This window comes from Carettochelys insculpta, chromosome 2 (assembly GCF_033958435.1).
Source record: "Carettochelys insculpta isolate YL-2023 chromosome 2, ASM3395843v1, whole genome shotgun sequence".
In the NCBI taxonomy this organism is placed as follows: domain Eukaryota; kingdom Metazoa; phylum Chordata; order Testudines; family Carettochelyidae; genus Carettochelys; species Carettochelys insculpta.
The window spans coordinates 240,609,190-240,623,536 of record NC_134138.1 but is presented as its reverse complement, the minus strand read 5'-3'; positions in this window follow the sequence as shown (position 1 = coordinate 240,623,536).

Genomic DNA, 14,347 nt, shown 5'->3' with positions numbered 1-14,347 from the left:
TGAAGGACTGGACACTTGTCCTCCACTGCCTCCCCAACACCAACCTTTTCATCCATGAACATTTAATGGCACTAACACTACATTATTGTGCAAACCCTGTTCTATTCCATTTAAAATTTACAGCTGCAAATTTGATTAGTAGAAGCTATAAATGTACTGAGACAAGGTGCAAGCAATAATGGATTCCTTAGCTGAACAAATACCGCTGACCTTGCAGCTTTTAGGTTGGAACAATATATAAGTGAAGATTTCACACTGATTTCACTTGAATCCAACCTTTTTGTAATTTTTTTTTTATTCCCAGGGTTAGCAGTTCTAAGATAAGAGTTGGTTTGTTACAAAATTTTGATACCCATATAATCAAGTATATAATGGAATTATTTCAGCAAGAAGACCAAGTAGACCTTCTTCCTACTGAAAGAGACAGTACAGGAATATTTTACTTTTGAGCTTGGAGAACACAGGAGCAATCCAATTCTTGTAAAAGTTAATAGAAGAGTTGCCTGCTACTCAGGGGAGCTGGGAAACTGACCAGTGCTGCAGCCCTGGTCAGTTTCCCCACTCCTGTGAGCAGTAGGGAACTGGACCCTGGCTCCCAGCTCCATGCCCCCCACAGGAGACAGGAAACTGATCTGATCTGCTGCGCTTGTCAGTTTCCTGAACAGAGCTGCTATGCTGGTCAGTTTCCCTGCTCCTCTGAGTAGTGGGGAGCTGGAGTCAGGCTCCAGCTTCCCACCACTCATGGGAGACAGGAAACTGACCAGCGCTGCTGCCAGTTTCCTGGGTCCCCCAAGTAATGTGAAATTTGACTTACGTGGAATTGTGCAGGAATCTCAAAGTCCGGAGTCTACTGTATTTACTTTCTCCATACATGTCATGATTTTATAGACCTCTATTACATCCCCTTTTAGTCTCCTTTTTATTAAGATGACAAGTCATCGTCTTGTTAATCTCTCTTCCTATGGCACCTGTTCCGAACCCCTAATAATTTTTGTTGTCCTTTTCTGTACCTTTTCCCATGTCAAAATATCTTTTTTGAGATGGGGTGACCACATCAGTACACTGTAGTCAAGATAAAAAAGCAGTCTAGTAGCACTTTAACCAAAAAATTTATTAGGTGATGAGCTTTCGTGGGACAGACCCACTTCTTCAGACCTTAGCCATACCAGAACAGACTCAATATTTAAGGCACAGAGAACCAAAAATAGTAATCAAGGTTGACAAATCAGAAAAATATTATCAAGGTGAGCAAATCAGAGAGTAGAGGGGCAGAAGGTGTGTGGGGGAGCAGATGTGAGCATACCAGAGATTTATATAGAAGCAATAAGATATTCTTTGTCTTATTCTCTATCCCTTTTCTAAATGATTCCTAAGAGTCTGTTTACTTTTATTTTTGACTGCTGCAAAAATTGATGTTTTCAGAGAGCTATTTGCAATGACTCCAAGATCTTTCTCTTGAGTGGTTATAGCTAAATTAGTCTCCCCTTATTTTGTATGTATAAATGGGGTTAATTTTTCCATTGTGCATTACTTTGCATTTATCGACATTAAAAGGAACTGTTATAGGGTAGGAAGTGTATTGGTACAGGATCTTCAGAAAGGCACTCACTTACATAATCTGTCATACTTGCCAGTGTCCAAGAACTTCAAGGAAACAAAAAAGGACACAATCTTGAATTCTTTTGCAAGTGGCAGAGAAGAGGGTTCAGATCCCAGGCCAGCCTGTGTCAGAAATAGTGGTCAGAGCAGGTGTTAGAGTCAGAAGGCAGTAGGCTGGGCCAAGAATTAAAGCCAGAATCGGGAGTCAAGCCAAGAAGTGGAACTGGAGCCAGAGTCAGAAGTTGAGCCAAGGGTTGGAGCCAGTGGCAGGAAACAAGAACAAGACAGGACCAGGTCAAGAAATCAGGGCTCTGGAGTCAGACAAAAAGGCAGAGTCCAGTGAGACAGCCAACCAGTCATTCATCCAGTTGTACACACAACTTTCTGTCCTTCCTTCTGAGTCAAGCAGTTCAGATGGTCAGTTGACGGAGTTCTTCTGAGCTAAGATTCCATTAGCCACTGGGCCCATGAATTACGAACAGCCCCTGGATGGTGGCTGGTATGTGACAGCTGCTTGTAGCCATGTGCTCAAACCCCAGGTGATTCTCACAACCCATAAGCATTGTGCAGTGACTCGTAGTGAAGATGTAGAAGGGTTGCCTTTGACTGCTTATGTGTTTGGGGTTTTAGTGTTTGTGTGGCTGATGGCTCACATTTTGATCAAAAGAAATAATGGAACATAGTTATCTATCATGAGAAATGTATTGTGGGTCCTGGGCAGCTCAGTGCCAGGAAAGAGTAAATTTATTCACCAGGTATCCTATTTCTAAGTTGGTACAACTGAGAAACGTTTCAAATCACAAGCTGCGTTTTCCCAGTGGTAGGAGGTGGGAAATAACCACCTTTTTGTGCATGAAGTCATTATTAAAACGTTACCTTGTAATTAGGGCAACCGTAGTTCCCAAGACGTTGTTGGGGAAGGGTGGTTCCTCCTGGCTCCTAGCTCCAGGGATCCAGGAAGGAGGCAGCAGCCACCGGGCCTCCCCAAGCCCTGGGAAGCAGCAGCTGATGGCTCTCCCCAGGAGCCCCATGGAAGCAACAGCCCCCAGCACTACTGAGGAACCCCAGGGAAGCGGCAGGGATACGGCAGCTGCCCATGCTCCCCACACTTCCCCAAGGCTCAGGGAAGTGACCTGCCTGCGCAGCTGCTGGCAGAAAAGGGCAGTGCGGGGGAGGCAAATACGGAACAATTAGTCCCATTTAAAAAAGTAAGCAGGGGTACCTTTCTGGCATCCCAAATATGGGACCATCCTGACTAATATGGGATGGATGGTCACCTTACTTCTAATGAATTTGATTTCCTTCACGGGTTAATGTTGGATAACGTTGGATAATGACCTACTATCTTTTTTGTGAAGTTATTTGCCCATGCACAGTTACTTATAAGATAAAATTACTGTGTGATTTGTAGATCATATAGTTACTGGGATGATGCTAAAAATTCCCTAAGTTAGTGTCTTGTTTTTATTCCATTTTCTTGGTCATTAGACATAACTCTTGGCTGCAGATGAGCTGGTTGCAGCTGCCTTCTGAGTTGAGGCGGGATATTGTTCTTAAGAAATGTACTCCAGACTTGAGCATGTTTCTCTTTGTACCTTGTTTCTTTCTGATCTCTTCAGCCTCTTGGTGGGATGGCACACAAAAAGCAAAAAGATACTTAGAGATTACTTTTTTTTCCCTTTATGCTATTAATGTTCTCTTGCAGTGCCTGGGCTGGTCAAAATCATTCATGTCTGAAGTGACTCAGCCAGGTTTATATTGTTTGTTCAATATCCTTTCCATGACATGGCCAAGTTGTGACCTTCTAACTCTCCTAAGCTTGGGACTTAGAGGGCAGCTGCTTACTCCTCTCACCAACCACTCTCTTAAGAGTCTTAAGAGTGGAGCGTATTGCCTGCCAGGCTGCTACTCCTTTTCCTGTGCAGGTGGGTGGGAGTCGCTAAAGCCATTGCTCCATAGCTCCTTGGTCACACAACCCCTAACATGCCCCCAGCTGTGTCTGTGTGCAGGGGTAGTAGAACTGACTCAGATTTCTAACCTCCACTGGAGCATTGTGTGGAAAGAATCAGCTGCTGGTGTTGTATATAAGCCTTTCTGAGGGCTTGTCCCAAAGCCAGAGTTCAGGCTGTGGTATCCAGGAGACATGTTATCTTGAAGATGTGGTATCCGGTGTTCTCTGTAAGCTGAACACTTACACAGCCACCTAGGACAAATTCAAACACTACCCAGCTGATGAGCACCCGCAGCTAGCAGCATGTGTTTCTACTGTCAGTGCACATTTGCACATGCCTTGGTGCACATAATAGAATTTATTCTACATATGGATGGAAAATTGTAGCGGGAACATTGGTGGTGTCATTTATGTTTCTACTTTTTTTTTTTTTTTAAACTTTGGCTGCACCACATACTTGTAACTGCATAGTCTGTCCTATTTTTGTGCTAGTTACCAGTGAACATGATCTTCTATGTAGTCTGGTTCTGAGTTTGCAGTAGCAGCTTGATAGGTCGGTATTCCTTAGATTGCTGTGTATGCATTTGGGGAGTATGAACATTTAAAGTAGCGTGAATTCATCTGTTCATGATTTTTGGTGCACTCTGTAAACAGCTTTGTCAGCTAATTTGCTCCTCTCTTCTTTCCTTAAGATATCAGCATTTAAATCATAGGCTGCATGTTCGAAATGCCTCTCCTGCAGTGGAACTGTGTGCATGAAACAAAACCCCATGTGAAACGAAAAGTGAATAAATGAACACAAAGGCTGTCTCTACACTAGCAAGTTCTTCCGAAAGATTGTTCGAAAGAAAGGGTTTTTTTCGAAAGATCCCACAGGGCGTCTACACACAAAAAGTCGATGTTTGGTGATTCAGTGTGGCAGCACTAACTTGATTTTGTGTGGACTTTGTGGGCAAGTGAGGATACTCAAAATCGAATTTATAAAACCCAGCGTTACACAATCAAACTTAATAAAATAAAGTGTATCTGGTAGCGTAGACATAGCCTAATTCTACAGGCCAGATCTTAAACTTCTGTAAATATAGCTCCATGGATTTACACAGCCTGAGGATTTAGCTCCGTTATTTATTTGAAAAGTCCTGAATGTTTTCATTACTGCTAAGTCTTTGTATGCCGTATCAAAATGGATTGTTTACAAATAGACCTAAACAAAGCTTCTACAGTGATCCCATGCAGCTTCATTGTACTGATTTCTTAAGATGATGTTTGGGGTGTGCATTGCTCTGCAGGCGTTCACCACCACAGTGAGACCAATATTTCATTTCCTGTGGTCTGAGAGTGAAAATATTGAGACAGCATTGTCATTGCAGCTAACTCTGAAGCACTCCTAATTATCTTTCTCACTGTGCACCTGCTTCAGATTATACTTTTTTCTATATGTATTAAAAAATCTATTTTAACCCCTTCTCCTAGTTTGGGATTTCTAGAACTTGCTGTAGGTTTCATGGACTTGACCCTAAGCATTCCTTACCCCTGGTGCCCCTAGCCTCTTTTTGTCAGGGCTGGAAACAGGTGATGGGTTAGATCACTTAAGGATTATCTGTTCTGTTCATTTCCTCGGCGGCACCTGACATTGTCTGCTGTCAGAAGACAGGATACTGGGATATATGGACCTTTGGTCTGACCCAGTGTGCCTGTTTTTATGCACCATAAAGTGCTGTGTGCTCCTTCTGTAATTACTACTTTGGTTCCTGACAGTACTGAGTACTATCTCTGAGTTCCCTGAGTACTGAGGTCCTAGGGAAGTCTGGAGGTACATACAGGAAGTAATCAGTAGAAAGTAACTGTGGTCCTTTCTCAAGACTCTTGGCTATGTCTAGTGTGGCACCTGCTCGTACATTACATGTTGCACCTCCTCAAACCAGTACTCTCTGGTCCAGCAACATCCCTCTTCCAGCAGAACCAGAGGGCCAGGGCAGGCGGACAAGCCAAGCTGGCCGTCCGGCAGCCCCACAGAGGGCCAGGGCTTGAGCACCAGCATTCCCCAACAGCTGTGCAAAGGTGGGGCTAGGGTTGTGGTGCCAGTGTCCCCCAGAGGTCCTGAAGGGGGCCAGAGCACCAGTGACCCCAGCAAGCTAAAGCACAAAATGATTTATAGCCCACAAGATGTATGGTAATATAAAGAGTTTCTATAAATTCATAAAAAACAAGTGAAAGATAAGGGAATTTTATGTCCACTATGTACCAAGGAAGGAGAGCTACTAGCAGATGACAACAAAAAGGCCATCCTGGGCCTGGCTAGTATCATGTGGAACTTTGACAAAAGCTTTGTTAAAACCAAGATATGTTACAGCTACAGTATCCACCACCCCATTTATTAGTCAGCAACCTTGTCAAAAAAGCTAATTAATTTGGCTTGGGTTGACATCACCTTGACAAATCTATTGGCTATTTCTTATAACCCCATTGTACGCTTGGTGCTTACCAAATGGGATGCTGGCGGGGCGGGGGCAGGGGAACACTGCTGCTGCCTCCTGCCAGGCCTTCCCAGTAGTCCCCAAGGCTGCGTTCCTTGGGGGATGGGTGCACTGGGAGGAAGGGGGTTGTGGCAGGAAGGGACAGGGCTTGCGGGACAGGTACAGACAGGACTCTTGGACCAGAGTGAGAAAATGCTTTGGCTGTAGATAGCCCACAGGCCATGCATTTGAGACACCTGCCTTAGGGAATTTTCACCTGGTGCTACCAACTTGAATACATCTAAGTTATCTAAATATTCTCTAACATGTTCTTTCCCTAGTATGTCTTTTATTCCTTTCCTCCTCGCTGTTAATCTCATGTTAAGTACCCTGTTACAATTTATCTTTTTTAATGAAGAGCAAAATAGCTGTTAAATGCCTTAACTTCACCTTATTGTTTTCATGTGTTAATAGCTCTCCTTCCTTGCTACATAGTGCGCTTACAATTTCCTTATCTTTCACTTGCTTTTTATGTATTTATAGAAACTCTTCACAATACCTTACATGTCTTGTGGGCTATAAATCATTTTGTCCTTTAGATTTCTTGATTTTGTCACTAGGGTTATGTCTACACTGCAGGGATCTTTCAAAAGAAGTCCTTCCAGAAGATCTCTTCCGAAAGAACTTCTTTCAAAAGACTGTGTCCACACACAAAAAAAAAATCGATCAAAAGAGTGATCTGCTCTTCGTAAAGAATGAGCCAGGGATCAAAAAATCAGGAACCAGGAGGGCTGCTTTTTCAAAAAAAAGGGGCCTATGGAGCATCTACACACATTTTCTTTTGAGAGAAGGCACTCTTCCTGAAACGGGAGAGGAACAGAGCTTTTGAAAGGAGTGCTGCGTTCTTTCAATTTAATTTCAAAAGAATGCTTTTTGTGTGTAGACGCTCTGCTGGATTTTTTGAAAGAGCCCTTTTCTTTCGAAAAATATTCAGAAAGAGCTTGTTGGTATAAATGCGGTCCAGAGGTTTGTGCAATATTTTAGCCTCATACTTGGCAATTTGTCCACATTTCCACTGTTTGTAGGACTTTTTTTTTTTGATCTTCAGGTCAATGGAGACCTCCTAATGGAATCCTATTGGCCTCTTATTATTCTTCCTATCTACCCTTTGCTTCAGAAGAGTTTGCTCTTGTACATTTAATATTGTCTATTGGAGAAACTGCCAGATCTCCTGAACTCCTTTTTCCCATGATTTGTCTTCCCACGGAACATTACCTGCCAACTGTCTACTTTTGTTAAAGGTTGGGTTTTTTGAAGCCCGAGTTACTTTGGAAGGAGATGGAGAGATACTGATGAGGTATACTTGGACTGCAAGAGATACGTTGGACAGCATCTGGAGAGATATGCGGTTGTGAAATCATTTGGTCAGGAAACGAAACAAAGCATGAAGAGGAGTAGGATTCCTTCTTAGCAAAACAGCTAGAAGAGCATTATTAGGATACAAACCGGTGAGTGCAAGAATGATGGTAGCGAGATTCGAAGCAAAACTGTTCAACATCTCAGTTATTCAGGTGTATACACCTATGACGGACAGTACAGAGGAAGACACTGAGCTATTCTATAAAGACTTGACAAAGATGGTGGAGGAAATACCAAAGAAAGATGTGTTGATCATCAGAGGAGGTTGGAATGCAAAGGTTGGAACAGATAATGAAGGTTGAGAGAGTGTCATGGGAAGGTTTGGATATGGAGAAAGAAATGAACAAGGTGAGAAACTACTAGAGTTTGCTACAAAGCATGAGATGGTGATCTGCAACACAAGATTCCAACAAAAGGACTGTAGGAAGTGGACATGGCAATCGAATGAGGGGAAGTCCAAGAACATGATAGATATGATTTTGATAAGAAGATGGATAACATCAGTACAGAAGTGCCAAACTTTCCAAGAAGTGGTTATAAACTCAGACCACAGTCTAGTGATCACAAACATCAAGATAAAACTCAAAAGAAAATGTAAGACACAGTTTAAGAAAAAAAGAGACGTGGCAAGGCTATGTGAGGAAGAAACAGTGAATGCATACAGAGCAGTGCTTGAAGAGAAGATTAAGAATATCGCCACAGAGAAAGACCTAGATAAAAGAGTCGCAGGGATAGCCATCACTATAGAAGAGGCAATTGAGCAGACTGTTCCAGAAGAAGAAAAGATCAATAAAAAGTGGGTTTTCCAGGAGATCCTGAAGTTGGTTCAAGAAGAGAGCTTTGAAGATCAGAAGAGATGTTTCCGAGATGGCGGAACAGCAATATAGGATGAAATGCAATGAGGTAAGGAAAGCAGACAGACAGGATAAGGAGAAATGGCTAGAGGAGCAATGTGAAGATATAGAGAGATATTATGGCGAATGTAAGACCAGGGAGGTGTATAAGACAATTAGGAATATAAATAGGAAGTGGCAACCGAAGTAGATGGCGATCAAAGGTGAGAATGAAGAAGTGTTCATGAACAGGGAGAAGATTGTGCAGCAATGGACGAGATATTGCACTGATCTGTACAAAGCACAGGTGGACTCGAATGTCTCAGAGAGACTGACTGAAGAATTGAAAGAGATATCTCCACTGAGCATCGAGAGCAAGACCACTATTTTGAAGGAGGAAGTAGAAAAAGCAGTGAAATGACTAAAGAACAACAAGGGCCCTGGAAATGATAAGATCATGGGAGAGATGATCAAATAGAGCAAAGAAAGCATAATTCAGGAAGTACACTGACTACGTAATATAGCATGGAAAGAAGGGAAGGCACCTAAGGAATGGACAAGATCTGTGCTAGTGACAATGCACAAGAAAGGAAGTGCATTGGAGTGCAAGAACTACAGAATGATTGCCCAAACGAGTCATCTAGGCAAGGTGCTGATGATGACACTGACTGAGAGACTAAGATCGCAGGTAGAAAAACATATAGCAGACGAGCAAGTGGGGTTCAGAAAATATAAAAGTACCATACAGCAGATATTGGCACTAAGACTGATAGCAGAGAAAGCTCAATGAAAGAACAAGAACGTATACACTTGCTTCGTCGATTTTCAAAAGGCATTTGACAGTGTAGATCAGAAAGTGACTTGGGTAGTATTGGAGTCATACAGAGTGGATAGCAGACTGATACAGTTGTTGAAGGATATCAATGACAATGTGGAGACACCAGTGAGAACATGCGGAAAGTTGGTTTAAAACAAAGTAGAGGTACAAGAGAAGGAGATCCAATATTGCCAAGTATCTTCATCGCGCATATGGAGAGAGCGATGGACAAGCTCAAGGAAGAGACAGAAGGGATATCTGTGCATGGGAAAAGAAGTAACCACTTGAGGTTTGCGGATGATATAGTTATCACTGAGGAAGATGAGGAGAAGCAAGCAAAAATGGTGCAGGTGCTAAACGAAGAAGGGAAGTGGTATGGACTGATTATGAGCATTGATAAAACAAAAACAATGGTATTTTGAGATAAGGAAATAGGAAGGAAGGTCAGCATAGATTGTATTGAACTAGAAAATGTAGAGAAGTTCCCATATCTGGGGAGCAACATAATGCATGATCTAGATTGTAAGGAGGAAATAGCGACTAGAATAGTGAAAGCAAGAGCGAGTTTGAAGGCGGTGGGTGAGATCTGGAAAAGCAAAGCAATTAGCTTAGGAACAAAGCTGGGTCTCTTGAAAACGTGTATTCAGCAGCACGTTGTACAGATGTGAGACATGGGTGATAACGAAAGATTCGAAAAGAAGAATATTGGTGTTTGAAAGGAGTTGTTATAGAAGATTCTGAGAATAGAATGGATGCAGAAGGTCACCAATGAGGAATTATACAGAAAGATACAGCCAAAAGAGAACCTGCTGCAGCAGGTTATAAAACAGAAGCTACAACTATTTGGGCATATTTGCGGAATGAACGATGAACGAAAAATCAAGACCCTCGTATTCGGCATAATGGACGGTTCAAATAGGAGAGGCAGACCCCACAGAGAATGGATAGATGATATAGTAGATTGGTGTGGAACTAGTCCACAAAAAACTAAGCCACTCCACACTGGACAGGGAAAGATGGAAGGGAATAGTGAGAGAGGCATCAGACACCAACGGGCGCTGAGCTGATGGTTATTGGTGATGATGATGATGATTGTCCTTATTTGCTGTGCTCATTCCTTCCTTTCTTTAGAATCATGAAATCTATCATCTCATGATCACCTTTCAGCAAATTGCCTTCAACCATCAGATTTGCAACAATTTCCTGCCTTGTAGTCAGAGACAAGTTTAAAATGGCTATCTTGGTTATTTCCTCCACCTTCATTTCTACCAAGCTGTGTGTTTTGGATATTTCTGCTATTTGTTTTAAAATGTTCCCTCCTGCTCCCCAGTTTGGTGGTTTATTGTTGAACCTCTACCATAATGATGCCCCTATTTACACTCCCTCGCCTGTCCATCCCACTGCCCCATTTTTATCTTCTCCCAGAGACTTTCCACTGGTCTAACTCTCACATCCTTCTGAAATTCAAAGCAAGTTGTAAATTCTTGATGTATAATGGAACACCTTTTTGTTTTCTGCCTGTCCTGGAGCAAGCTATATCCTTCTAGCAACATTCCCTTCTTTTTTATTCAATTGTAAGATTTATCCCACCAGGTTTCAATGTTGCCAAATAAATTATAATTTATGTTATGTACTAATTGTTCCCTATGCTTCTTGCATTTGGATATAAACATCTAAGACAGTCTCTGTATCCCTTCTTGTGGCGTCTGTGATCCTGGTGTAATTTTCCATTCTGTCCACCCCTCCAACATCTAGTCCTCTCATAAGACTGTCTTTTTAAAAAAACTACCTGTGGGTCTTTGTGACCTGCCCCCTTTACCTATTTTAAAGCCCTCCTCAGTAAGTTGTCAAGTCAGTATCCAAAGATGCTTTTTCCCCTTCCAGGTCATCTGGATCCAGTCTCTTTCCAGGAGTCCTTCCTGAAAAATACACTGTGGTCAACAAAAACAAGGCTCTCTCCCTAACCCAATCTGTGCAGCTATGCATCCACCTCCAGGATGTCTGTGTCTCTGCCTGAGTCTTTACCCACAACCAGGGGGATGGGGAGAACACCACCTGTACCCTGATTCCTTCATCTTAGTTCCCAGAGCACTGCTGTCACTGCTGATCTGCTCAGGAGCATATGTAGCGCTACTGTTAGTGTCCACATGGACAAGCAGCATGTGGTAGTATCCAGAGGGATGGGGCAGCTCTGGCAATGTTTCCATAAATTCTCAGATGTGGGCTCCAAGCAGACACCAAAACGACTGGACTATCATGTCAGGATGGTTGTTGGATGCCTCTTTCCCCCGAGTAGGAAATCCCTGACTACCACACTCTGGCCGTGTCTACACTACGCCGTAATTTCAAAGGAGCTTATTTTGAAGTCCAACTTTGAACTAACAAATTTCAAAACTGTGTGTCCACACACACAAAGCGGATCTAATTCACCAGCCGCTATTTCGTAGTTGTGTCCCTGCAGTTCAAAAGGAAGCATCTACGCACCCATGGCCCCTATTTTGAAATGAGGAGCCACGAAATGCCACGGATGGAGGTTGCATGGCTGACAAGCCCTTCTGGGATCACAGTCAAATACTCCTTTAAAGAACCCCTCCCAGCACACACACTGCATGTGCTCAGGGCTGCCAGGCTGTGCACAGCACAGCACACCCTTTGCATAGAGCTGAGCCACTGTGGAGACCCTTATGGCTCCTCAGCAGCTCCCTAAGGGGGATTTCCTCCAGGCTGTGGCCAGCCTGCTGGTAGTGCTGATGATGGCTGTTCTCCAACAGCCGTAGGGCCAGCCATATAGGTCCCCTCCTGCAGGCCTTCTGCCAGGGGCAGTGGCTGCCCCCCCCCTTCCCCAGTGATCCGGCGATGCTGGGTCTTTCCCACCAGCACTGCCTGATGGGACCACCTCATGCTGGGGGACTGAGATGATGACTGGTGGCTCTGCAACTTCTGGATGAGCACGCAGACCTTCAAGGAGCTGTGCTACTGGCTTGCCCCAGCCCTCCAGCACCAGGATGCAGCCCGCACTCCCCTGTGCAAGAGGGTAGCCATCGCCCTCTGGAAACTGGCAACCCCTGACAGACACTGCTCCATCGGACATCAGTTCAGGGTGGGCAAGGCCACCATTGGGGCAGTCCTGATTGAGGTAAGCCAGGCCAGAGCCATGCATCCACTGGGGGGACACCTGGTAAGGGGTAGCCCTGCATGGGGACAGTGAGTAGGACCCTGCACGGGGATGGGTACCACCCGACCATGCACTCATGGCTGCATCTGTCTTGTACCCCATGCAGGGCACCAGGCAATCAATACCCTTCTCTTCTGCCATGTGGTCACTGTCGGGGACCTGGACGTTGCCCTTGCTGGCTTCGCAGACTGGGCTTCCCCAGCTGTTTCTGTGTGCAGGACGGCATGCACATCACCATCCGGGCCCCAGATCACAGTGCGGGCACTTTTGTGAACAGAAAAAGGTACCAGACCGTGGTCCTCCAGGCCCTTGTCGATACCTGGGGCCAGTTCACGGATGTGTGTATGGGATGGTCGAGCGGGCCCCATGACAGCCAGATGTTTCAGAACTCCTGGCTTGCAGGATGCTGGAGGGGACACAAAGATGGGGTGCATGTCAGGGAGGCACTGCGTGAGGCCTTTGCCTGGAGCCCACAGTGACCCTCCCCCAGCCAACTCCCCAGCACCACCTCACCTCTCACCACCCTCCCACCACACAATAAGGACACAGGAGTAAGGGTAGAACTTGAACGTTAACTTTACTGTTGTAAATAAAAGCAGCATGTATATAAACCTCTAAACAAAACAAACACCTACAAGTATGTACAAGGGGTGAACTAAATACAAGAGGGATTGGTCGGTAGCATTGGGGGAGGGAAGCAACTTGTAGGAGGGGACTGGGTGGGTGGGTGAGGACTCAGCTGTCCACTGGGCTGGAGGGCCGGGAACTGCAGTGGCCATGGGAGCCCCTACTGCCCCAGGTCCAGGGATCCCATTGGGGCTGGGTTGGGGCCAGAACAATGGGAAGGTAGGGGTGTTTGGGGGGGGCTGGGGAATGGCAGCCTCAGGGTCAATAGGAGGCATGGGGGTGACAGGGGATCAGGTGGGGGGGGAGGGAGGGTCCTGCTCACTCTGGATGGCACTGGCCACCAGCCACTGCCCAAGTGCCAGGAGGGCAGCAGATGGGAAGGTGGGCAGGAGCAGGGCCTCAAGGTTGGTGGCCGCAACAGGAGTGGTGAGGAGGGGCTGTGAGAGGTGCTGTGGTGATGCTGTGGGGCAGGCTGGCAAGGGAGTGGGAGGTTGGGTGAGGTGGGTAGCCACAGCCCGGGTCAGGGTTTCCAGGCTGTCTGCCACCCTCACCCACATTTCCTGCTCCATCGCCAGCCAGTCCTGGAGCACAGTGGTCATCTCCCACAGGATGGCCCTGTTGGCAGCTGCCTCCTCATCTCCCCATGGGCGGTGGCGCCGGCCCATTGGTGACCCTGCGGGGATGTCGGCTCTGGCTGGGTTGCAGACTTTCAGCCCTCTGCGGCTGCAGGCTGGTCTCAGACAGGACTGGGGCAGCTCCTGGATGGCAGACCTGTGGAGACAGAAGGGGACAGGGGATCGCCAGTGAGTCCTGTGTCCTGACCCCGGGGGCCAGGGTCCCCGCTTTGTTGACCCCCACCCTGCCCCCCTGCTGTCAGATATCCCAGGGGCCTCCTGGGTGCAGAGGGTTTCCTGCTCGGTGGCCACCCCTTCCCTGGTCATGCGAACTGTGGGGCTGTGCAGGGGCAGACGCTGAGTCTCATGCAGGTGTGTGGCCACCTGTGACAGGAGGCGAAGTCCCCCTCCCCAGGCCCTGAGGCATCCCGAATGCCCCATACCTATTGGCTGATACCTCCATGAACTCAGGTGACACCCGGATGGAGGTGTCCCATCTTGATGTCCTGGAGAGGATGGCGATGACGAAGGTCCCATTGCTGGAACCTTCATCCTTGCTGCCAGCCTCCATCCCCTGGTCCCCTTGGCAGTTGCTGGTGGCCCCTGTGGGTCCCAGCTCCTTGTCTGTAGCCATCTCTAGCACTTCCTCTACCTCTGTAGGGCAGGTGGTGATGTCCAGCGTGTACTCCAGGGGTTGTACTTCCTTCAGCCCCGGGAGGCGGAGGAGCTCCTCATAATGGGGGTACCAGGTGGGCTTTGCCCTCAACCGGCTGGCAGCCTCTCGGGCTCAGCAGTAGGCTTGCCGGAGCTCCTTGACTTTTGTGCAAACATGCTTGCCACTCCTGCTGGGATGCCC